This window comes from Palaemon carinicauda, chromosome 16 (genome assembly GCF_036898095.1).
Source record: "Palaemon carinicauda isolate YSFRI2023 chromosome 16, ASM3689809v2, whole genome shotgun sequence".
Lineage (NCBI taxonomy): Eukaryota > Metazoa > Arthropoda > Malacostraca > Decapoda > Palaemonidae > Palaemon > Palaemon carinicauda.
In genome coordinates, this window is record NC_090740.1 from 25,981,784 (window position 1) to 26,007,827 (window position 26,044).

The 26,044-nt window shown below is 46.6% G+C and overlaps 1 long non-coding RNA gene across 1 annotated transcript in view; it reads left to right on the plus strand.

Moving 5' to 3' along the window:
• The first annotated feature begins 7,055 nt into the window (after positions 1 to 7,055).
• Positions 7,056 to 26,044, plus strand: part of LOC137655703 (uncharacterized) — a 96,648-nt gene continuing 77,659 nt past the window's right edge. Inside the window, exon 1 of the long non-coding RNA XR_011046854.1 lies at positions 7,056 to 7,238. This is a non-coding gene — a long non-coding RNA (uncharacterized lncRNA). The remainder of the gene's footprint in view (positions 7,239 to 26,044) is intronic.

Sequence of the window (26,044 nt, forward strand, 5' to 3'; positions counted from 1 at the left end):
CAGGGGGAATAGTAGTTGTTATATACTTACCTATGCTTGATAATATTCCTAGCCGAATATTAACCTTTGTCTTGTCTCCGAGTCCAGCATGATCTCTCCACCGGGTGAGTAGCTCTTCAATGATCGCTTCGAGATGTCCTATTGTCCACCAGGACTTCCCTGCCAGGGGGGCGGGAAGCTAGTTTACCATAGACTCTCTGGTAAGGACATGTTCTATAATACTGTTCGAAGCCCTTGGCACTTGGATTAAAAGGGGTAAAAAATCCACGATACATTAATTCTCTGGTACACTTCCATCAGGACGTCATGGCTTGAGCCCAAAAAACGGATTTTGAGCGAAGCGAAAAATCTATTTTTTGGGCTCAAGCCATGACGTCCTGATGGACCCTCCCGTCTATTCTAGTTCAGCCTTTCAGGCCCCCCCTGGACCTACTGTATTGCGGAGATTGGTAGAAGCTGAGCTCAGGATGAGGCCTTACGTGACGTCGTTTAGCAATGGCGTCCGTTTGTTTACGTCTCGAGTACCAAAAGTAGCCACGGATGAGAGTAACTTTGGAACAGCTCCTCAGTTACTCAGCCACCTTTCCATATTGAAGTGTTAACTCTATATGGGGTGCAGATAGCTACAGTATGTGGCGTGTTATTACATGCGTCCCCTGTTGATATACGATATCCTAGAGGGAAACCTTTAGGGTACTCGCACCGGAAGTTAGAATTCTGTGATAACCTTTAGTTTAATTCTCTGGGAATATCCACTGTAGTTAAATATACCCTAGGAAGCTACTGAAGGAACCTTCCATCAGAACCAGTGACCTTCTTCCAGAGACCCACTCCCATCCTGGAAGAGTAAACCGCGGAGTTACTCAAGAAGAAAGCAATCAAACGGGTTCGATACCTGAAATTCCAAGGCCGCCTGTTTACAGTCCCGAAGAAAGACTCGTCGGGGTTGAGGGTAGTTCTGGACTTGTCGAAGCTCAACTCTTACATCCTTTGCGACAAGTTCCGTATGCTGACTATCTCTCAGGTACGGACCTTACTTCCCCGTGGGGCCGTCACCACCTCTATCGATCTTACCGACGCCTATTATCATGTCCCAGTAGCTCGAAACTTCTCTCCTTACCTAGGCTTCTGTCTCGGCAAGAGAGCCTTTGCATTCAAAGTCATGCCCTTTGGTCTCAGCATTGCCCCCAGGGTATTCACGAAACTGGGGGAGACGGTGCTCGAGCAACTCAGACACAAAGGGATACAGATCGTCGCCTATCTGGACGATTGGCTCATTTGGGCCCAGTCGCACCAGGAATGCAACAGAGCTACGTCGAACGTACTCCATTTTCTCGCCAAACTGGGCTTCCAAGTCAACCTCCGGAAGTCCCGCCTACAACCATCAAGCCACTTCGAATGGTTAGGCATCCGTTGGGACCTCTCAAAGCACAAGCTCTCCCTTCCTCCCAAGAAGGTAAGGGAGATAGCTTCCAAGGTCAGGAACTTTCTCAAACACAAACAGGTGTCCAGAAGAGCTTTAGAATGAATCCTCGGCCTTCTCCAATTTGCCTCACTGACCGATCTCCTATTAAAAGCCAAACTCAAAGACATCAATCGAGTTTGGAGAAAGAGAGCGACAATACCTTTAAGAGACAAGACCTCGAAGATCCCCTCTGTCTTGAAAATGAGACTACAACCATGGTCCGAACGGAGGAACCTCTCCAAGTCGGTTCCTCTACAGTTTCCCTCTCCACAAGTGACAATTCATACTGACGCGTCTCTGAGTGGATGGGGGGGTTACTCCCAACATCAGATGTTTCAGGGCTCTTGGTCACCCGCCATGAGACAGTTCCATATCAATGTTCTCGAAGCCATGGCGGTGTTCTTGGCCCTGAAGAGAATCTCCCCTCCGAGGTCGACCCTCAGACAGCACGGCCGTAGTCCACTGCCTCAACAGGGGGGGGGGGGGGGGGGGTCCAAATCACCCAACCTGAATCAGATCCTGGTCACTATCTTCACCTTGGCAGCCGACAAGGACTGGTTCCTGTCAGCAACTCACCTAGCAGGAGTCCAGAATGTGATAGCAGACTCATTATCCAGGACGAGCCCACTGGAATCGGAGTGGTCCCTGGACATGCACTCCTTCCGGTGGATACTCAGGCGGGTTCCAAGTCTCCAGGTAGATCTATTCGCGACCCGACTCAATCACAAACTCCCATGTTATGTGACACCAAACTTGGACCCTCAGGCTTATGCCATGGACGCATTAACCCTGGATTGGAACCATTGGCAGAAGATCTACTTATTCCCTCCAGTGAATCTTCTACTGAAAGTCTTGCACAAACTCCGCTCCTTCAACGGGGCAGTAGCTTTAGTGGCACCTCACTGGCCAAAGAGCAGTTGGTTTCCTCTCCTCCTCGAGTTGAAACTCCGTCCCTTCCGGATCCCATTCCCCAAACTGACCCAGGTGGTCCAATCTCGGACTGTGTCAGATTCCTCAAGGATAGCCAAAACCCTAACTTTGTGGATTTCATGAAGTTTGCGGCGCGTAGGGACGCAAACATCGACCCAGATAATGTCCTCTTTATAGAATCAGACAAAAGGGACTCTACGATTCGCCAATATGATTCGGCGGTTAAGAAACTAGCAGATTTCTTAAGGACTTCAGACCATTCGGTTATGACTCCTAATTTAGCTATCTCCTTCTTTAGGTCCATATTTGACAAAGGCCTAGCAGCTAGCACTATAACCACCATTAAGTCAGCTCTGAGGAAAGTCTTCCTGGTTGGGTTTAACATTAACCTGGCGGAGTCTTATTTCTCATCTATTCCAAAAGCATGTGCTAGGCTTCGACCTTCGGTTTGTCCACAAAAGGTCTCTTGGTCTCTAAATGATGTCCTCAAACTGGCCTCCGACACGGACAACGAATCCTGCTCCTATATCACTCTTCTTAGGAAGACTTTATTTCTAACAGCTTTGGCCTCGGGTTCCAGAATCTCAGAACTAGCAGCTCTCTCACGAAACTCAGAGAACATGGATTTCCTCCCTTCAGGTGAGGTACTTCTTTCACCAGACAGGGCGTTCCTAGCTAAGAACGAGGACCCCCAAAATAGGTGGTCCCCTTGGAAGATTATTCCTCTTCTCCAAGATACTTCTCTATGTCCGGTCACCACTCTCAGGGCCTTTTTAGCCAGGACTGCTACCCGATCGTCTGGCCCCTTGTTTGTCAGAGAACAAGGAGGTACCATTTCCATACGTGGCATTAGGCAACAGATCCTATACTTCATTAAACAAGCCAATCCGGGATCATTTCCCCATGCTCATGATATCCGGTCGGTAGCTACCTCCATCAATTATTTCCAGAATATGGACTTTGATGACCTTAAAAAGTACACGGGTTGGAAATCTCCTATGGTCTTCAAACGCCACTATCTAAAGAACTTACAGGCTCTTAAATACCCAACGGTTGCAGCGGGGAGCCTTATCTCTCCCCAGTGATCTTTTGTTCTTCCTTTCATCCATCTCTTCTCTTCTCCCTCCTACCCGCCACTCGCACCACGACGCCGCTTCCTTGGTGGTTCGTTAGCCCTAAGTTTATTACATATTAGGTTAATATGATTGTAACTATTATTGTTTACCATAGTTATAAGGTTGGGATATTCTTAGCCATGTCAGTTTTGTTGCATGTTTTCCTCTGATACTCGGAGGCTTCCCTGTTATCATGTTTGTTTAACCTTACTCTCACTATGCCCTGTGGCTAGTTTATGTTTTATGCCTACTTACCTTTATTAAATATGATTTTCTTTACATGGTGTTGTTTCTCTCCCCTTATTAAATTAGTAGTTATTGTTGGGCTTGGAAGGCATTCTCTGGTACATTTTCACCGGCCGCCACAGGTCGACCCAGAAAAGGGATTTTGACGAAGGAAAAATCTATTTCTGGGGAGAGACCTGTGGCGCCCGGTGAAACCCTTCCCCTTTATTTTACACGATCCCACCCTTTCCTTTCCAGGCCATCATGGCCAATACAGAAGGATGTTGTTCAGATGGCGCTCGCGTCGTGGCGTGGGTGGTGTGGCGCTGGGGGTTGGCTAGGGCCTTTGTATCGGCCCATTCCTTTGACGAAGGAATTAACTAAATGGAAGACAACCTTTGAATAGTGGATTTCACGCGCCTTTGCTTTATACACGACACCCAAAAGGTGCTCGCGCGAGGGTTGTAACCTCAGCATTCCATGCTTTTATCTTTCTCTGGTATAATTGGAAGGTTTTATCAGAAAAGATATACTGTATAAGGACTTTTCACCAGCCGCCACAGGTCTCTCCCCAGAAAATAGATTTTTCGCTTTGCTCCAAATCCGTTTTATATATATATATATATATATATATATATATATATATATATATATATATATATATATATATATATATATATATATATATATATATATATATATATATATATATATATATATATATATATATATATATATATATATATATATATATATATACTTTTTCCTCTTATTATTAATGCGGCTTGTTGTAAAATGTCTTTAGCATCAAGCTCACAGGTTTAAAATAAACAGTTAACATCTCTTCAAACTAATAAATAGTTGCACCATGTTATGGCCGATTGCCAACTGAACAGGAATGTATGATCATCCTCTAAAATTTTTAGCATGAATAGCAGTGCTATTACCTCTACAAGGATGTTTTAGCGATAACTCACTAACTCATATTTATTAACTACTGACACATGATTTGATTATGTGGCACAATTTGAGCCTTCAGGAGTAGATTCTTCATTAAATCAGTCAATAGATAATGACAACGATGTCAAGAAAACAATGCCGAAATATTTCGGGAAAAAATTCAGGTTAATTCTGAGCAAGCCTACTCATCAATGTCTTCGCAAGCTTTAGGCTGACAAAAATTTATTTCGGTGATCAATCTATTCTGAAGAAGTGTTTTAATTCTTTCATTCTACCTTGTTTTGAGTATTGTTCTCCTGTCTGGTGTTCAGCTGCTGATTCTCATCTTAATTTGTTGGACAGAAACTTACGGTCTATTAAATTTCTTATTCCTGATCTAGATATTAATCTTTGGCACCGTCGTTCAATTAGTTCATTATGCATGTTACATAAGATTTTTCATAACTCTGACCATCCTTTACATTCAGATCTCCTTGGACAATTCTATCCTGTTCGTAATACTAGGCAGGCAGTTAATTCTAATAGCCAGGCCTTCTCCATCATGAGGCTCAATACTACACAGTATTCTAGAAGTTTTATTCCAGCTGTTACCAAGTTGTGGAATGATCTTCCTAATCAGGTAGTTGAATCAGTAGAACTTCAAAAGTTCAAAGTAGGAGCAAATTTTTGTATGTTGACCAGGCTGACATGAGTCTTTTTATTGTTTATATATGGCATATCTGTTTTTGACATTATTAATAGTTTATATAGGACATATATGTTTTGACGCTGCTACTGTTTTTAGAATGATAAATTGTTAACTTATTCTCATCATTTATGTATTTCCTTATTTCCTTTCCTCACTGGGCTATTTTTCCCTGCTGGAGCCCTTGGGCTTATAGCATCTTGCTTCTCCAACTTGGGTTGTATCTTGGCTTGTAATAATAATAATAATAATAATAATAATAATCAAGTTCTTTGGGGGTTAATGTGCTCTGTGGGTTCCCAGGACTTGACTGAAAAAAATACGATATTAAATCCTATATGATAAGAAAATACCAGTAACCAAAGAAATATGGACTTCCCTTGCTCCAGACATTTCTTATAAATGTTCACATCATAGACTTAATGTGTGTAAGGACAATCAGTGGAATATGGAATGGATTCATGTTCTATTTTATCCATCATAACTTCTGCTGAAATATGGCCGACGTACAAGGATACGATCCCGAGAAACGAAACAGTAAGTCACTAACTAGTCCAAAGACTATATACTGAAGGAAGATAGGAAGGCTCAGGCTTTTAACACATGATTGTGTGCTATGAAAAGATGCCAGATACTCCCATGCGAAACGAATGGCTCCATCTGTTGAGCGAGCAGCCAAACATTCAGAGCGGCAATGCTTACGGGTACAGTATATGGGATGGAATTCGATTGTAAATTTTGCGACATATTTGTTCATAATTTGTATTACTATGTCAGTATATTTTACTCATATATTCATGATATTCTTAAATTCTAGGTAACTAAATTGCAAATTATGTCTCTCAGTCTATTTATCAGAAATTCAATAGCTATAGCTCTTATGATTTAGTTAATTTTCTTGCAAATTTAAGTATTGTACAGTATATTACAACCATTTTTAAATGTTCTATACAATACCACATTCGAATAAATTAAAACATACTGTATATCTGATTTGTTAAACTTAGCCACAAATGCTTATGTGTAGGCATACATTTAATTACAGTTTGTAGGCCACTGTAAGATGGAGAGATATGAGGTGTATAAAAATACAATTGTATTTTATTTTTATTGAAATGGAAAAGCATGATGCACTCATGTATAGTTTAGTATTATAAACTAATAAATGTATAAATGTATAGTCAAAAGGATCAAAATAAAACAAAATTGTATCACACACAAAAATAATCAAAATGGGGTTGGAAATAGAAATAAGGTAGCATACAAGCCAACAAAAAATGAAAAACAAAAGAGATTTACTGTGGATGCCTTTCCTTAAATCTTACATCCAATATCAGTGGGGCTTACTCATTAGCAGCACATACTGCATGTGTTATACTGTTTGTACTCACCGTTCTTTGTCCTTAGGGAACCTGTAAAATACCAAATGAGGATCGGTTTCTTTTCGTTTATGGCACACAACACACTTGTGTGACTACTTTACTGTCGGCGCCATGATTTCGTTTGAGTCAACTGTCAAATTCTGAATGTAAACAAACAGACGACAAACGATGAATACCTACAACGCCATCTGAAATCGGAGCAATCAACTATTGTGTTCACTTTGGAGTTGCCAACTATCGTATTACCATTCTATTTTGAGCCTTCCTATCTTCCTTCAGTATATAGTCTTTGAACCAATCGCTGCTCAGCCTCAGGCACTCAAAGTCTGTTGTCGTCGTTTTGTATTGTGACTTTTGTCCGACTGTCGGCCAACTTGTGAAGTTCTAATCTACACTCCTAGTAACAGACCTTTCGGCTTTCACAATGTTTCAATCAGTCATTCTCATCGTTTTAGTTAGTACAGCTAATCTTTAGGGTAAGTACAATTGGTTAACCAAGGTTTTTGTTATTTGTTAAACTTACTGATTTGAAGTTAAGTTTTTCGTGAAAGCAAGAGAAAAGTTTAGCTTTGAGAATCTAATTAATTTTTGTCCTTACCTAGATTTGGACTGGGATATCAGGTAATTGTTTACAATACATGGTAAATGTGTAGGAGAGCTCCGCGGAAGATCTTTACATTTTTCAATGTAGCCTACAAGTTCCTACAACCCAAACCGTAGCACTTTCCGTACTTTCACGTCAGTTTTATAAGTAGGCTATATTATCTTCTCTTCACTCATTATGAATGTTATCACGTTGTCATATATTTATTAGCCAACTTAGTCTTGATTTCCAAAATGTGATTATTTAACACTTGATATTTGTAAAAGGGTACAGAACCTAACAAACCCACCTAACCTAACTTAGTAGTTCCCAGGTCACAACCCCTAGGTGGGGCAAGCCCCCAGCCCCCCCTTCCCAGTCACAACCCCTAGCCGGGGCAAGCCTCCTGGACCCCCCCCCTCCCCAGGCCACAACCGCTAGTCGGACCCCCCTTCCCAGGTCACGAACTAAAAGTAAATCACGAATAAATCCTCATAATAGGATAAAGTAAATTACAAATAAATCCTTACATAATGAAAAAGTAAATCACAAATAATTCCTTATCTTATGATTGACTTTTTTTTGTTTTTATATATATATAAATGTGCTGGCCCCCCCTAAAAATTAAGTTGGAATCGGAGTGCTGGCCTCCACTAAAAATTAAGTTGGAATCGGAGTTTTGAGGCACTATTTCGCTGTTATTTTCTTATTTCACATGAGTAACCATAGCTTTACACTAAACGCTGATCATTTCCACCATAATCAATGCCGACATAAATGAAATTACACTAAATTTTTGAACGTCTGACTTAATCGGTGGATATATATACTGTACAGCTTACGTCTCTGACGTCACGGCAGAAATTCAAAACTCGCGGCAATCGCAGATTGGGTAGCTAGGTGTACTACTAGCGCCACCACTCGCCAGGTAACTGGAACCATTCCAGGAGTCCTCAGATCTCTGCCGCCATTGCTGGCGACATCATTGGAACATTCGCTCGTTATAACCTAAGATCTTTGGTGAAGTACTTTTTTTTTGGTTAATTGGCTTTCACTTGATTGGATTTACTTACGGATTCTCTTGAACCTCTTTTGATTTGAATTATTTTGACCTTTGCTTGTTGATCTCTCTCTGGAATTTTCCAAAATGACTGACCCTTCCCCAGTTTATAGAAAGTGTGTGAAAGGCTGTAAAACCCTCCTTCCTAAGGCCTCTATCGATCCCCACTCTATTTGTACTAAATGTAGAGGTAAAAATTGTCAAGTAGGGGATCGATGTGATGAATGTGTGTTGTTATCTGAGAGTGAGTGGCGGGATTTCGATCGGTACACTCGTAAGTTAGAGAGAGATAGAGTCAGACGAAGTTTTTCTCGATCTAGAGAATTTTCCTCTCCCCGTGTTCCTGAACCTATTCCTTCCCCTGTAGTGGTAGTTCATGAACCTCCTACTGTTACCGCTGAGCCTTCACCTAGGATATGATGAATGCTATTCAAGCCCTTGGTGTTAGGGTTGAGTCGCTTGCTACGGACAGGAACCAACTTATGTTCTATGTGAATATGCTTAAAAGTGCCAGTGTTAGTGCCAAAAGTGCGGGGAATGTGTTCAGTGCTATGGAGGGTGCATCTGCTCGTACCTGTCGTTCACCTAGCCTAAGACCTCTTCCAAGCTCCCCAACCCCCGGGAGAAGGAATGTCGATCGGCGAAAGGGAATGAGAGGCGTAACCGCACGAGCAAACGTCTCTTCGAGCGTTTCTGTTGACGTTTCACGAAACGCTCGCCCTCACCATAGGAAAGGTGAGGTTAAGTTTACCTCATCTTCAGATGACGCTTTGGTCAGTAAAGAATATAATCGCGACTGGCGTCAAGTTTCCAGACCTCTCAAGAGGAAAATTATCTCAATAGATCAGAGTTATTTATCGCCTCAAATGCCTGGCTGTAGTCATTGGAGCAGTCCAGAGCGATTGCCTTCTTCTGAAGAAGGTTCTCCTGCCAAATGTCCTCTGTTGTGTCGTCGTCTGGATGTTCCAGGCGTGACATGAGCGGGGAAGAAGGCGAATTGATTGCTGACATTTCGGGCCAAACTTTACCGCAAGTTGCCCCTAAGTTGAGCCTGTTTCAGGACATGCAGCTTAAGCTGTCTTCAATTATGCAGTCATATCGACGATTTCCCGAGCGTCGTGAAGCTTCACAACCTGAGCGTCATAACTCGATTAAGCTTGAGCTTAAACGTCAAGCTTCCAGGCGTGAAGCTGATTGTCAAGCGGACGTGTTAACCGATAATGACGTTCACCATGCAGTCAAACGTGACGCCGAACGTCAAGTTATACGTGACGTCGGGCGTCAATCATATCAAGTTAGACGTGACTTTGAACTTCATGTTGATCAGGACACCAAACGGCAAGTTGATGCTGGATGTCAGGCTGGCGCACACGGCGCCCAACGTCTAGTTCGCGCACAAGCGCACAAAGACGTCTTTATTCCAGCTGAAGTCTTGTTGGAAGATGATGTTGATGATCCCCTTTCCGCAGCTGAGCCTTTGGAAGACTTATCAGAGGAAGAAGAGCCTAAGACTGCACAGCATTCTTTAGACCTTAAGAAAATAATGAAAGTTTTTACGGAGGAATTTCCTAGTCACTTTGTTCCTGTTGCTCAACGCTCCCCCCCCCCCCCCCCTTCAGAGTTCACCTTGGGGACAGCAACTCAAGCTCCTATTTTTACAAAGATGGTTCTTTCAAGATTATCTAAGAGAGCTTTAAGATTGTTGGGAGACTGGATGCAGTCCAAGAGAAATCTAGGCAGGTCTGCTTTTTCTTTCCCTCCAGCTAGACTAGCTTCCAGGTCAAGTGTGTGGTGCGAGACAGGAGAAGTTCTCGGCTTGGGAGTACCTACCTCTGCCCAGGAGGACTTCTCAAGCCTGGTAGACTCCTCTCGTTGATTAGCCATAAGACGTACTAAAATTTTCTGGACGACTTCGGAACTCGATCATCTTCACTCAAGGGGTTACTGCACTAATTGTTCACTGGCCACTCAACTCTTGCTAAGGGTAGAAGAAACTCTTAAGCTATGGTAAGCAGCTCTTCTAGGAGAAGGACAATCCAAAATTAAACCATTGTTCTCTTGGGTAGTGCCATAGCCTCTGTACCATGGTCTACCACTATCTTGGGTTAGAGTTCTCTTGCTTGAGGGTACACTGGAGCACACTATTCTATCTTATTTCTCTTCCTCTTGTTTTCTTAAAGTTTTTATAGTTTATATAGGAGATATTTATTTTAATGTTGTTACTCTTCTTAGAATATTTTATTTTCATTTTTTCCTTTCCGCACTGGGTTATTTTTCTTGTTGGAGCCCTTGGGCTTATAGCATCCTGCTTTTCCCACTTGGGTTGTAGCTTAGCTAGTAATGATAATAATAATAATATGCCATGCAGGCTACTTCGTGGTTTCTTCTTTGGTTGGGGACCCTGGGAGTCCTGGTGCGAACCGAGGGTTTTTCCAAGGAACGCACCAGGAAAGCTATGGAGACTCCATCTCTCAGGCACTCGCACTATCGAGTTTCTTGCCCATCAAGTCTCAAAGTTGTGGGCAAACACCGTCCTCATATGTCTGGATGCTATGTCTGAGAGATTCCATCAGCAGGTCCTGAATGCCAAGATCGCTAGGCTCAGGAACTCCTCTCTACAGGGATACTCTCTTTTTGAGTCAAAATACGTGGAACAAGCTGTTGAGAGATGGGGAAAGTCTCGCCTGGCCTCCCTCCTCCATAGGACTGTGACATCCAAGCCCTATAAACCACCAGCTCCTCAGCAGTCCTGTCCAGCTAAGACTTCGACAAGCAAGATAGCAGCGAAGACAGTGATGTCTAAGAAGCCCTTTCTGACCATGCTCAGGAAAGGCACTAAGTCCTCCAGGGGAGGAAAATTTCCTAGAGGAAGCGGCTGAGGCCGCAAACACTATGATAGGCATTCCCCCTGCTTGTCCACCATTGGGGGAATGCCTACAAAGTTGCTGGGACACGTGAAAGCAACTCGGGGCTGAACCCTGGACAGTCTCCGTGATTCATTCAGGGTATCGCTTCCATTCACAACATCTCTCCCTCCCCTGATCAGGAATCCAGTATCAATAGACTCCTTTGTGATGGGATCAACAAATGGGCTAGACCTCCGAGTAGAAGTCCAGACCTTATTGAAGAAGGGTGCTCTCCAGGAGGTCCTAGACGAGTCCCCAGGCTTCTTCAGTCGACTCTTTCTTGTGAAAAGGGTGACTGGAGGCTTGAGACTTGTCATTGACCTCACAGCTCTGAACAAGTTTGTCAAGCAAACTCCGTTCAGAATGGATTCGGCAAACACAGTCAGACAAGCGGTAAGACTACAGGACTTCATGTGCACACTGGACCTAAAGGATGCATACTTCCAGATCCCAATCCATCCATCTTCAAGGAAGTACTTAAGATTCAGCCTAGACAACAGGAAATACCAGTTTAAGGTGCTGTGCTAAGGTCTTTCCACAGCACCTCAAGTTCTCACCAGTGTTCGCCCTAGTGTCGTCCTGGGCACACAGGAGTGGCATCTGTCTCCTCCGTTATCTGGACGACCGGCTAATCCTAGCGGACTCGGTGTCAACCCTTCTTCAACACAGACAAACTTCTGAGATTTTACCAAGATCTGGGGATCATGGTAAACCTTGAAGTCCTCCCTGCTTCCTATGCAGAGACTGGTATACTTAGGCATGAAATTAGACATCAATCTCCACAAGCCTTCCCATCAGACGATAGGATAATGAGGCTGAGAAAGGTTGCAAGACCCTTTCTCAGATGAGAAAAACTTCCAGCCCAGACGTGGCTATGTCTTCTCGGGCACCTTTCATATCTAGCCCGTCTAGTTCCCAATGATCGCCTCAGGATTCAATCTCTCCAGTGGCGACTCAAGTCCTGGTGGAATCAGGCTTTCAACTCCCCGGACATCCTGATCCCCATGGGATCAGCGGAACAGAGGGACCTCGGATGGTAGGTGTCTGACAAGAATTTACGAAATGGAGTACATCTTCTCGTCCTCTCCCCAGATTTGATGCTGTTCTCAGACGCTTCAAAAAAAGGGTTGGGGGCCCACGTGCTGCACCACACGACCTCAGGCCTCTGGTCAGAGTCGGAAGAGTACCTCCACATAAATCTTGTAGAGATGAAAGCTGTCTTTTAGGGCTCAGTCCATGTCATCCTGATGGAAGGTTCCTTTAAGTAGCTTCCTAGGGTATATTTGACTACAGTGATATTCCCAGAGAATTTACCTTTAGGTCTCCAGAATTCTAACTCCTGGCGCAAATTTCCTTAAAGTTTCCCTTAAGGATATCGCATAATATCAGGGGATGTATATCTTGATACGACACATAGCAATCTTCACCCCGAATAGTGTTTTCGCTTCGAGGGGGAAAGTGGCAAGAATAGAAGGGGAGCCGTTATCAAGGTACCCTTCCTCCGTTACTACCTTGAGTATCTAGATGGCACCATCGTCGCCACCATGTTTATTCCTTTATCTGTAGTGATCTCGCTCGGTGATTTTCCCAGTTGTTCTCTCGTTACTTTGTATTATTTTGGATTCATCATGCAATCTCCAGCTTCTTCTGCCTCTGGAAAGTTGAGTATTTGATCTTTACGTTGTATAAATTCTAGCTCTTCCCTCAGTGAAATTAAGTTAAACTTAGTGGAAGAGCTGTTCCCTGAACCGGAGGCGTCATGGGCGCTGTCGTTCGTAACGCATGAGTTATTTAGTTATCCAGAACGACTTTCCTGGTATAAATAGCATAAATAAAGATAGCTTTGTTCCGTAACTTGAATACAAACCACGCTATTTATTAGGGGTATTACTTTCGGCATAGCTGAAATGACGAGCCATTAAAATTTAACGAGGGTTTACTACCCACACCGCTAGTTAGTGGGGGTAGGGGAGGGTAGCTTGCTCCCCCCCTCTCCCACACCTGTGCTTGAGCTCACTTTGCTTTCGGCTCGGATGGTAGTCGGACGTATCCGCTTTCATCCTCACCGCCATTGGCAGCCATTAATGTTTTTTTGCTATTTCTTTTACAGTTTTGTGTGTGAAGTTGCCCTCTGTTATTATGCGTACCTGCCCTGGATTTCCCCAGCGAAGCAGCTCCACCTCTCCCCCCCGGGGGGAGGATTTGTCACTAATCCCTCTTTTTCAGCTTTGATCCTCCTTGGGGCTCGAGGGTTCTCCCTCCAAGGAGGTCTTACTTGACTACATCTGATTGGGTGCCGCTGTCAAGCAATCGCTGCCTCTGACAGAGGTTGATCCTCTGTCAATTATCGACGTTGTGGTGTCAGAGGTATCCAATGCGGTATCACCCATCACCTCTGCCTCTTCAAACCTTACGATAGCTGACGGCTTAGTTTCTCCCGGTTCTGTTCAACCAATGAGGGAGAAACTAAGTCCAACAGGCTCTCCTGCTGGTGTTTCTCTCCCTCACGGGAGTTCACTTACAGAGACTCCTCTTCGGAGGACTGCAGAAGGTCAGCTTGCTAATCCAACGGCCCCCAGAGGGCGCATCCGTCGCAAGGCTCGCCTTCCTCTTCGCCAGAGAGGCCTTCCTTCACCTGCGGTGAGGAGGCGCCTCTTTGGTTCAACATATTCGTTGTATTCCCCCGCAGAGGAGCCTTGTCATCGATCACCGACTGTTCCTGTGGTCCTGGACCTTTCTGCGGAGCGTTCGCGATCTCCTTCGGTGGAAGGTCGTCCTTTCAAAGGACATGTCGACCTTCCACCCGACAGACCTGCCAACCTGCCGTCGCCCTTCTTGGATGCAGATGCGCGCTACGCGCCAACGAAACCTGACTTTCACGCTCGTGTAGCTCGTCGGGCCCCGTCAACAAACCCTAATACAGGGCATCAAGGGCGTATGCGCCAACGCGCGCATACATCCCATCAGGAGCCCAGCTATTCTACGCACTATGCTCGCACTCATGAGCATACGCGCCCACGTTCTCCTGCACGCCAGGCTTTGCCTGAGCAGACACGCCCACGCCCAGCTGTGCGCCAAACCTCACCTCCTGTGTGCCCACAGTCTCCTGCATGCGCTCCTGTGTACCCACAGTCTCCCGCATGCGCTCCTGTCTACCCACAGTCTCCCGCATGCGCTCCTGTGTACCCACAGTCTCCCGCATGCGCTCCTGTGTACCCACAGTCTCCCGCATGCGCTCCTGTGTACCCACAGTCTCCCGCATGCGCTCCTGTGTACCCACAGTCTCCCGCATGCGCTCCTGTGTACCCACAGTCTCCCGCATGCGCTCCTGTGTACCCACAGTCTCCCGCATGCGCTCCTGTGTACCCACAGTCTCCCGCATGCGCTCCTGTGTACCCACAGTCTCCCGCACGCGCTCCTGTGTACCCACAGTCTCCCGCACGCGCTCCTGTACGCCATCAGTCTCCCGCACGCGCTCCTGTGTACCCACAGTCTCCCGCACGCGCTCCTGTGTACCCACAGTCTCCCGCACGCGCTCCTGTGTACCCACAGTCTCCCGCACGCGCTCCTGTGTACCCACAGTCTCCCGCACGCGCTCCTGTGTACCCACAGTCTCCCGCACGCGCTCCTGTGTACCCACAGTCTCCCGCACGCGCTCCTGTACGCCATCAGTCTCCCGCGCGCACGCCCGCAGTCTCCCGCGCGCACGCCCGCAGTCTCCCGCGCGCACGCCCGCAGTCTCCCGCGCGCACGCCCGCAGTCTCCCGCGCGCACGCCCGCAGTCTCCCGCGCGCACGCCCGCAGTCTCCCGCGCGCGCGATTCTCGGTATTCTCCATCGCGCGAGCACCATTACGCTCCCCCGCGTGAGCGTTAATATCCTCCCGCGTGCGAGACTGCTGAGTTACGCACGGCAAGGTCGCCATCGCCTTATTCCCCTTCCCGCAAGCGCATAACAGTGCGCATTGTGGCGGAAGGGAAACATCTAGAGGGGTCCAGGATCCCTAAGCCTTTCCAGGCGAACCCACCAATGAGAACTCCTCCAGGGATCCTTCAATTCCTGCCCCTTAAAGGGGATATCTGACAGCGCGTCTGTCGGCCGACAGCCCTGATTCGGTGTACTAATCAGAGCCGTTACGCAGGCGTTCAAGCCTGTTTTCTCTGAATTAGGTCACAGATCCTTGGTTGTTTCTACCCTCTGAAGAGGAAAAGAGGAGTTCCAGACGCTGTAACTTCTCCAAGGGCTGACTATCTTTCCTTCCCTGTCAGACGAAGATTTCTCGTCCTCAGAGGAATCACGTGAGGTGAGACTTTCCCCAATCGCACCAATGGGGGAAACCTCTCCTCGCGCTGAGGTGTCTTCTCAGGTGGGGACTGGAAGGAACTTGCCATCTTCATCAATGTTAGAGTCCTACATCCTTCCCAGGAAGGAATCTAAGGACTCTTTAAGACATTACCGAAGTCCTCTATAAGGACTAGGACGGAGCCAACTAGCCACTCGGAAAACGTCCGCGACTCTCCCCAAGAAGAGCCTTTGGGGACAGGAGACTTTGCTGCAAGTCCTACGTCAGGAGGAGAACAGCAAGAGTCAGAACATGCGTTTTGGCAAGTTCTGACTCTAATGAGGGCTCTCAACGGGTTTTCCGACCCAGAGATCCCTCCTCGAGAGGGCAAGGACATGGTCTTGGGCCGTGTATTCGGTACTCAGAAACCCTCCAAGACCAGTGCAGCTCTGCCCTGGTCTCAGGGGGTTAAGAGTACGAAGGACAAGATCGCTGTACAGCTCTCCGAGATGTCCTCCTCCAACCGTTCCAGTGCCACCAAGGTACTTCGAGATCCTTAAGGAGCCTTGTTTAGCTCTTCTACCTCACCACTCGTTGGAAGAGTTGACCAGGGGAGTCCCTCTTGAGAGAGACTCCAACCGGCAGGTCTCATTCTCGGCAACCGAGATCCTTAACCAGAAGAAAGTTGCGAAGTGTGCTATGCAAGCCACTTTGTGGCTCGACATCTGGTTAGGGACCTTAGGTATCCTGATACGTTCTGAGGACTTTTCTAAAGAACGTACTAGGAAATCTATGGAAACTTTCCTTCTCTTGGGTACTCGCACAATCGAGTTTCTGGCCCACCAAGTCTCGAACTTGTGGGCAAACGCCATCCTGAAACGTCGGGATGCGGTAGCTGAGAGATTCCATCAGAAGGTCCCTAGCACCGAGATTAATAGGCTCAGACATTCCTCTTTAGAGGTATCCATCCTGTTTGAGCCTAAGGATGTGGAACAGGCCGCTGAGAGGTGGAGAAGTCTCATCAAGACTCCCTCCTTCATAGGGCTTTAACATCTAAGCCCTATAAGCCTCCAGCACCACAGCAGTCCCGTCCAGCCAAGACCGCTAAAACGACGACAGCAGCGAAGACCGTGGTGTCTAAGCCCTTTCCTGTCAAGGATAGGAAAGGCAAAAAGTCCTCCAGGGTAGGCAAGAATCCTAGAGGGAGCAGCCGAGGCCGCAAACGCTAGGATAGGCAGTCCCCCTGCATGTCCACCAGTGAGGGGATGCCTACGAAGTTGCTCAGACAGCTGAAAGCAACTTGGGGCCGATTCCTGGACGATTTCCATGATCAGTCAAGGATATCACGTCCCATTCATAACACTCTACCTCCCCTGACGACGAATCCAGTGTCATTGAGCTCCCTTGCCATGGGATCGGCAAGGGGGCAAGCCCTTCGGGCAGAAGTCCAGGCCCTGTTGAAGAAGGGCACTCTCCAAGAGGTCCTCGACGAATCTCCAGGCTTCTTCAGTCGACTCTTTGTTGTAAAGAAGGCGTCTGGAGGCTGGAGACCTGTCATCGACCTCTCAGCTCTGAACAAGTTTGTCAAACAAACTCCGTTCAGCATGGAGACGGCGGACACGGTCAGCCTAGCAGTAAGACTGCAAGACTTCATGTGTACACTGGGCCTAAAGGACGCGTACTTCCAGATCCAAGTCCATCCGTCTTCAAGGAAGTACTGTACTTAAGATTCAACCTAGACAACAAAAAGTACCAGTTCAAGGTGCTGTGCTTCGGTCTCTTCACAGCACCTCAAGTTTTCACCAAAGTGGTCACCCTAATATCATTGTGGGCACACAGGATTGGCATCCGTCTCCTCCGCTATCTGGACGACTGGTTAATCCTAGCAGACTCTGTCATCCCTTCTTCAACACCGAGACAAACTTCTGAGACTTTGCCAAGATCTGGGGATCGTGGCAAATCTCGAAGTCCTCACTGCTTCCCACTCAAAAACTGGTATACCTAGGCATGATTATAGACACCAATCTCCACAAAGCCTTCCCATCAGTCCTTTTCTCAGACGAGAAGAATTTGCAGCCCAATAGTGGTTACGTCTTCTCGGTCACATTTCATTGCTGGCCCGTCTAGTTCCCAACGGTCGCCTCAGGATGAGATCCCTCTCGTGGCGACTCAAGTCCCGGTGGAATCAAGGTTACGATTTCCCGTACGTCCAGATCCCCATGGGACCTGCGGAACTGATGGACCTCCAGTGGTGGGTGGCAGACGAGAACCTACAAAAAGGAGTGGATCTTCTTGTCCTCCCCTCGGATTTGATGCCGTTTTCGGACACTTCAAAGAAAGGGTGGGGGGCCCACGTGCTGCACCACACGACCTCAGGCCTTTGGTCAGAGTCGGAAAAGTATCTCCATATAAATCTCCTAGAGATGAAGGCTGTCTTCCTGGCCCTTCAACAGTTCCAACAGTACCTGGCAAGTCACACTGTGGTGGTGATGAGCGATAACACCACAGTAGTGGCCTACATCATCAAACAAGGAGGTACTTTTTCGCAGCAACTATCCCATCTAGCAGTAGAGATACTGAGATGGGCCGAAATCCACTCGATACCACTATCGGCACGCTTCATTCCAGGCTAAAGGAATGTGCTCGCCGACAATCTGAGCAGAGCATCTCAGATAGTGAGTACCGAGTGGTCTTTGGATCATCTAGTAGCCAACAAAGTCCTGACTTTGTGGGGTTCTCCAACTGTGGATCTTTTCGCAACGGCTCTGAACTTCAGGCTCCCACTGTACTGTTCCCCAGTCCCAGACCCCAATGCTCTCTGGCAAGATGCTTTCCAACAACGGTGGGACAACATCGACGTTTACGTTTTTCCCCCCGTTCTGTCTGATGAGGAGGGTACTTAACAAGACCAGAACATCGGTCCGTCTTTCAATTACCCTCATAGCTCCGCTATGGCATCATGCAGAATGGTTCCCGGACCTTCTGCAACTCCTAACGGAGCCGCCAAGAGAACTTCCTCCACGACACAATCTTCTCAAACAACCACATGCCAATATCTTTCACAAAGCCGTAGGTTCACTACGACTTCACGCCTGGAGACTATCCAGCATCTCCTCTCTGAGAGAGGATTTTCGCAACAAGTTTCTGTCAGGATGTCTGGACACCTGCGAAAGTCTTCTGCAGCAGTCTACCAGGCAAAGTGGAAAGTCTTCTGTGGTTGGTGTCGTGGAAGGGGTCTCTCTCCACTCGATGCCACTATTCCAACAATAGCGGAGTTCCTCTTGTATTTGCCTGAAGAAATGCGCTTTTCAGTCTCGGCAGTGAAAGGCTATCGCTCGGCCTTAAGTCTAGCTTTCAGGCTGAAAGGAATGGACATTTCTTCATCGCTAGAACTTTCCCTACTCATACGTACAGTGGAACCTCTACATACGAATTTAATCCGTTCCAGAACCAACTTCGGATGTAGAAAATGGTCGGATGTCGAAACGAATTTTCCCATAAGAATACATTGAAATAGGATTAATCCGTGGTTGAGCCCAAAAACCTATGATAACTTCTTAATAAACTACTACACATAATTTTTCCATGAGAATAATGAACACTAAATTAGATAATAGACATGTAAATAAGAAGAATAGACATGTAAATAAGAAGAATTAGCAAAAAATGATAAATAAGAAACGGGTTTTTAGCGTCACTTTACCTTAGAAACTCCAGCGCAGGTGTTGTTAGTCTTGCTACACAGAGAGGAGACGGACGGGCGGCGAGGAGGTAGAGAGGTTAACTACGATAAACATACACTACCGTAACTTATTCTAACTTACACTAAGTGAACTTTAACATAACTTAGCTTATTTTTTTTTTTTTTTATAATTTAAATTTTTTTTTTTACATTTTCTTAATTTCTTTTTGATGATTAATTTTAATCACTTTCACTCTCTACACTTAAAATTGATTGAATTTTTTTCTCTTCACTCTTTGCTGTTTTCTTTGAACCACTTCCTCTTCATCACAAGTTCGCTTCGTAGTTTTTTTAAAGAAGCTATCGATAGAAAGTTGCTTGGTACAGCTTTTCAGAATGTTTCGAAAATAAGTTAGGGAAACATCATCAAACTGCGCAACTACACGACAAACCTGCAATTTCTTTGGATGGTATTTGTCGATGAAGTCGACCACGTCTTGATATTTTCCTAACACCTCTTTTATTTGCGTGGAACTTATTGCAAGTTCACTCATACGGACGCCACGCTCATGCTTTTCAATAATTCCTTGCTTTACTTCTAAAGAAAGCATTCCCTTATTCCTTTTCTCACCACTACCACTACCACTTGCGAAACTAAGCCTTTTAGGACCCATGATTTTAGTAAAATACCGTAAAAGGATGAACGTAAAAAATCACGATTAAAACACAATTAATAGCAGAACGCACAGGGCACAACCACAGAAAACCAACGAGAACAGAGGACTGACCCAAGCCACGCTAATTGAGGGTCCCTCTGAGGTTGAAGTGCTGCCTTCTATTGGCGGAAATAAAAAACACATCAGGCGCTATGAGCACCGACTACGCATACGAGTATTGTTTACTTCGGGTGTCGAAAAAAAAATTCGGGTGTAGAGTAGGAACGTGTTCGAATTGTACTTCGCGTGTCGAAAAATTCGGATACAACCGGTACGACGAAAATTACTTACTTCGTGTGTCGAAATAAAATTCGGGTGTAGAGTCAAAAATTTGCTCGAATTTTACTTCGGATGTTGGAAAATTCGGATGTAGATACGATCGGATGTAGAGGTTCCACTGTAGTTATGAACTTACCTGCCCTCAGTCGGAAGTGAGACTTCCCCTATGGAACGTGGTTCGAGTTCTCAGGTCTCTTAAGAGACCTCCCTATGAACCATTCCGCCAGGCATCAGATCGTCACCTAACCTGGAAGACGGTTTTTCTGCTTGCTTTGGCCTCGGCCAAGAGAATCAGTGAACTTCACGGTATCTCGTATGACATCGCCCATTCAAGGGGATGGGGGGAGGTAACGTTCAGCTTCGTCCCTGAGTTTATTGCCAAGACTCAAAATCCTGGAGTGGCGGATCCTCGATTGGACTCCTTCCGGATTTCTAGTCTCCGTTCTGTAACAGATGACCCAGACCATCTCTTACTATGCCCAGTAAGGAGCTTGAGGCTATACCTCAAAAGAACAGCTGCAGTCCGTCCTCATGTGCCTGCCAGCACTATTCGTCAGCACAGAAAGGACTAAGAGGAGGCTCACCAAGAACACCGTCTCTGCATGGATTCGTAGGGTCATTGACCTGGCCTTGAATCCAGATCCTCCTCCGTCACGTCGCCCTAGAGCACATGTCAGGGGCATAACTACGTCCCTGGCCTTCAAAAGAAATTTCTCAATGAATCAGATTCTTCAAGAGGGGGGTGTGGAAACGTCAAACAACGTTCACAGCCCACTACCTGCAAGACTTGACCCACAGGAGGCTCGATACGTTCGCTATCGGCCCTGTGGTGGCTGCACAACAGCTGGTTTAAAACCTCAAGCTCCTTATTGGACAAGTAGCAGGAGGTTGAGGGCATTGTCACCCAGTTTTAGTCTGCATGAATGAAAAGGTTTGACTGGCCCTTATTCTTTTCTTCATAATCCCCTCTCTTGGGGAAAGCAGCATCCTGGGTTCTCTGCACAGCTGACCTCAAACCACTGCAGGTAAACCATGCTTCCTTGTGTTCCTAGTATTAAGATTAATGCTGTTATGTCCCCATACCTTGATGAGGTGGTATTGGGAAAGTCCTAGTCTACAAGTTTCCATCTAAAGAACTCCAGAACAACTTCCTAGGACGAGTCACACTTCTTCATACCTTCACACACAGCTTGCGTAGGCTGCAGTCCTTGGGTAGCAAGGTTCTGGCGAGGTGCAGGGACTCCTTATTTCTTGGGTGCCTACACACACAAATAACGAGTCCCCGGGCAAAGCCAAAAAGCCAGACTGGCTGGGATGTCCACCCTTCCTAATGGGTGAGTCACCCCTATTAAATAGCGGTTTGCATTCCAGTTACGGAACAAATGACAAATTCGTAGATAATTTGTATTTTTCCTAACTATACAAACCTTAGCTATTTAACCAAACTTGCCCGCCAGCCCTATCCCCCTTGAAGTCCTACCTTCAAGCAAAGTGAGCTCAAGCACAGGTGTGTGGTGTGGGGGGGGGGGGGGGGTTAGCAAGCTACCCTCCCCTACTCCCCGCTAACTAGCGGTGTGGGTAGTAAACCCTCGTTAAATTTTGATGGCTCGTCATTTCAGCTACGCCGAAAGTAATACCCCTATTAAATAGCTAAGGTTTATATAGTTAGGAAAAATACAAATTATCTACGAATTTGTCATTTGTTCCCTGTGGTCTAGTAGACTAGTCCTGTGCTTGCAGACCCTAGGCTGAAGAATAGACATTCTTCTGCCGCCGAGGATGGCACTGGAACTCTGTTTCTCTCTTGTTTAGGGCTGGCGGCAAGATTGCTGCCGGCCGCTTAACTGTATTGGCAGACCCTAGGATGGAGAATAGATTTTCTCCTGCCGCCTAGGATGGCGCCGATACTGAAACAGAGTTTCTTTAGGGTGTGGTAGGACCGGCAACCCTGCCGGCTCCTTCCACACCTCATGCAGGACCCTTTTCTATTTCCCCCTCTTGTCTTTTAGTGATGGCCTAGCCATCGCAACCATTTGGTCATCGTCCTACAATCTCACCGCTTGCTGGCAGGTTGTAGGGCTGGCTCAGGCTTCTGCTTGTAGTGGCCTAGTCGCTCAGCTTTCCCTTATGGACGCAAGACTCTGGGAGAGCTGTGCCGGCTGGGCCGGCTGCTGGCAGAGGATCCCTTTACTGTAGTGTGTTCTTCAGTCCTCTCTTGGACTGCTATTCACAAACCTGTGGCCGTCAGGGACAGGCAATGCTTGTGGATGGGTGGAAGCCTGAACAATACATTCTCACCTTCCATTTGAACCATCATTCTGGAGGAAGGCAGTAAGACAGAGCTCTTACATCATCCTTCACTCCTTGCTTTCTCTCTCTCTCTATCGGTTAGTGCCGCCCGGTACTAACCTAACCAGCAGCTGCTGGCCACTACCCTGACCGGCAAGATGCCGGCTGGACTAGTGCGCCGACAGCCGGCAAGCCGCCGACAACCAGCGGGTTGACGGTGAACTGTGCCCCAGGTGCTAGCCTTGCCGGCAACATGCGGGCTAGAACTACAGTATATGACTATACAGTAGCCAGTATATTTGCAGTATAGATCATACTGCAAACAGAAAACTATAGTATAAAGTATACAGTAGTTAAATTTCCAACATACTCTGTGTGTCCATGCGCAGTCTATTGTTGAGACTATACTATATAAGGAAAGGAAATTCTTTCCATACACTGATAGATGGTCAGTTACAAATGACCCTCAATATTAAACCTTTGGGAAGTCAGTGTTAAGTTACACTTATCTATCCTTACAGGGTAGAACTCTTCTAATGGGCCTCCTGAATAGGATAACCGTAGGCTTTAATCTTGAGGGAGGTCACAGCAATTGGCTGGACAGGAAACACATGTATGTGTCTTTCCTAATTCATTTCTAGCTTGCCTATCCTAAGCTATATTCAATAAAATGCAAAATATTATTAATAATATTTATATAGTTTATCAAGTGAGATGAATTACCATATACTCATTTTGTTTTCCTCTCTTTACAGGAGGACCACCCTAAGTGCCTGCGAGTCTTCTGCAACGTCAGGAGCAAGGACTTCTGCGGCCACGAGGAGTGCAGGGCGCACTCCCTCTGTTCCATCACCAAGGGAACTCTCAAGTATTGGGACCCCTAGGTGTGTAATGTATACAAAGCCTTAGTTACTGAGGCCTTTGATGACCCCAAGACAACGGAGTCAAGGGATGCAGCACGGAGTAAGCTGCGTAGATAGGTCCGTGGCTTCCAGAAGAACGCCACGGGGCCTTACCTTCCGAATGAGCGGATGCTGGCCTATCTGTTCCCTAAGGCATCTGCGGATGCCGTCATAACACAGCCTCGCCCTGAGATCCCTTGCGTCCAGATTTCTGTAGATACGGATGTCTCGGATGCGATGAAGGACATCCATCTAGATGAGAGGATGTCAGAGGTGTCAGAAGACACCGAGAAGGACCGCAAGAAGGTCAGGAAGAGGAGTCTACCTTGGCTCCTGAAACTGAAGAGGATGAAGTCGAATCGGTGTCCGTTTCGTCGGTTCCAGCCCCAGAACCAGTGCTCTCTACATCCTCTGCTCCTCCATCTGATGAAATGGGGAAAACCCTGTCTACCCTCATGTCAATGATGGAGAATTTTCAGAAGCAGAGTGAAGAAAGGGAAGCTGCATTGAGGAAGGAGATACATCCTCTCGCAGCGTCCCGGGGGTCTCACAAGAGACTCAACGTGAAGGATTTTCTTTCATGTTCTGAAGTAAACCCTTGGAGGCATGCAGAGTACATGCTGATCACAAACGGGAAGATATTTATTTCAGAGAAGCTGGGAGCCGTCCTCATTGAAGATGTCGACTTTTGGCCCGGCTTTGAGTCTTATCCAGACTGCTTCGTCCGTCTGAAGGTGGAACCTGTGTCTAAGGAGGAGACAGAGCCGAAAGAGTTCATCATTCTTGACCATGGAAAAGCTCAGGCTTTAATGGCTAGCAGTTTGAAAGACAGGGACTTCACTAACTCTAAAGTACCAGCCCTGAGTAATAACACCCTTCTTTTCTTGCTCCAGCTACACTGGCCTTTCCCTGTGCGGAAAAAGGGTTCAAGGCAGCAGAAGCTGGGAAACCTTGTCCTACGCTTGAGGAGTGTAGACCCTTATCCCTAGCTCTGCCTACAGATCACAAGGACTGGAAGGAAATACATCTTACCTTCTCAGTCGGGAAGTTGGAGGCGGATATTGCTGGACGCCAGTTCAGTGAAAACCTCCCTAAGTTGTCTGACTTTCTCGCGCAGAGTGCAAGAGACAAAGGAAAGGCTTGCTGCATCTCTGTCCCTCCAGACTACCTTTGAGGCAATGGCAAGTGACCATAGATCTCAAGACATGTTTATGGTCGTGGCCAAGTCACACTTGGCAACACTGATCAAGGACCTATATGTCTTCGTTAGGGCCAGAAGGGCATGTAGGGAGTTCGTGCTTACTTCGGCTGCAGTGAAGCACGAACCCAGGAAGCTGATATCTTTCAATATCTGGGGAAAGGATCTCTTCCTGAGTGAAGTGGTCTAGGAAATAGTAGACAAGGCTGCCACGGAGAACAGGAATCTTCTCCAAAAGTGGGGTATGTCGGCTAAGAGGAAGTCTTCCCTGGATGAGGGTCCCCAACTGAAGAGGAAGGCAAAGAGGCCAAGGTTGCCCTCTCGCCCCGCCAGACAGCAACAACAACAACAACAACTTCCGATGACCGCGGTGCCCCAGATGGTGGCACAACTCCAACACCCACCAGATGGTACCCCAGGAGATGGTGACCCAGTCACCAGCATTTACTCCCACCTATGAGAAGCAAATCACTACCTTTCGTCCTAAAGGTAGAGGGTCAAATAGAGGTTCCTCTGGACGCCCCTCAAGAGGAAGAGGGGGTAGGGGAGTGCGCGGTCAAGGAGGCAAGTCCTCTGTACAACCAAAGTAATGAGATGCTTCTGGTAGGAGGAAGACTCCAATCATTTCGGAGAACTCTTGAGCAAACGGGTGATAAGGAGGGCAAAGTCCATCAAATTCCAAGGAAGGCTGTTTTGTGTTCCCAAGGACTCAGACAAACTCAGAGTCATTCTGGACTTGTCGCCACTCAACAAGTTCATAGAAAACTACAAGTTCAGGATGCTGACCCTTCAACACATAAGGACCCTGCTGCCAAAACGGGCGTACACAGTCTTGATAGACATGGCAGATGCCCATTGGCCTATTCCAATCAATCGCCAACTCTCCTCTTACCAAGGATTCAGGCTACAGAAGAAGAAATACGTCTTCAGAGCCATTCCCTTTGGACTAAACATAGCCCCAAGGATCTTTACAAAGCTTGCAGATGCTGTCGTTCAACAACTACGCCTAGAAGGTTTCCAGGTGGTAGCCTACCTGGATGATTGGCTGGTGTGGGCAGCATCTGAGATGGAATGCATGCAAGCATCCAAGAAAGTGATCAAATTCCTGGAACATCTGGGATTCAAAATGAACGTCAAAAAGTCTCGACTATCTCCAGCTCAGGAGTTTTAATGTCTTGGAATACATTGGAACCTACAGTCACACCGCGTTCTCCATTCCATCAAAGAAGAGGAGAGAGATAGCGGGATCTGACAAGAGACTACTGAAATCCAACAGGATATCAAGACCCCAACAGGAGAGAGTGCCGGGCTCCCTTCAGTTTGCATCAGTGACAGACCCGGTGCTAAAAGCACAGTTAAAGGATGCATCAGGTGTCTGGAGAAGAT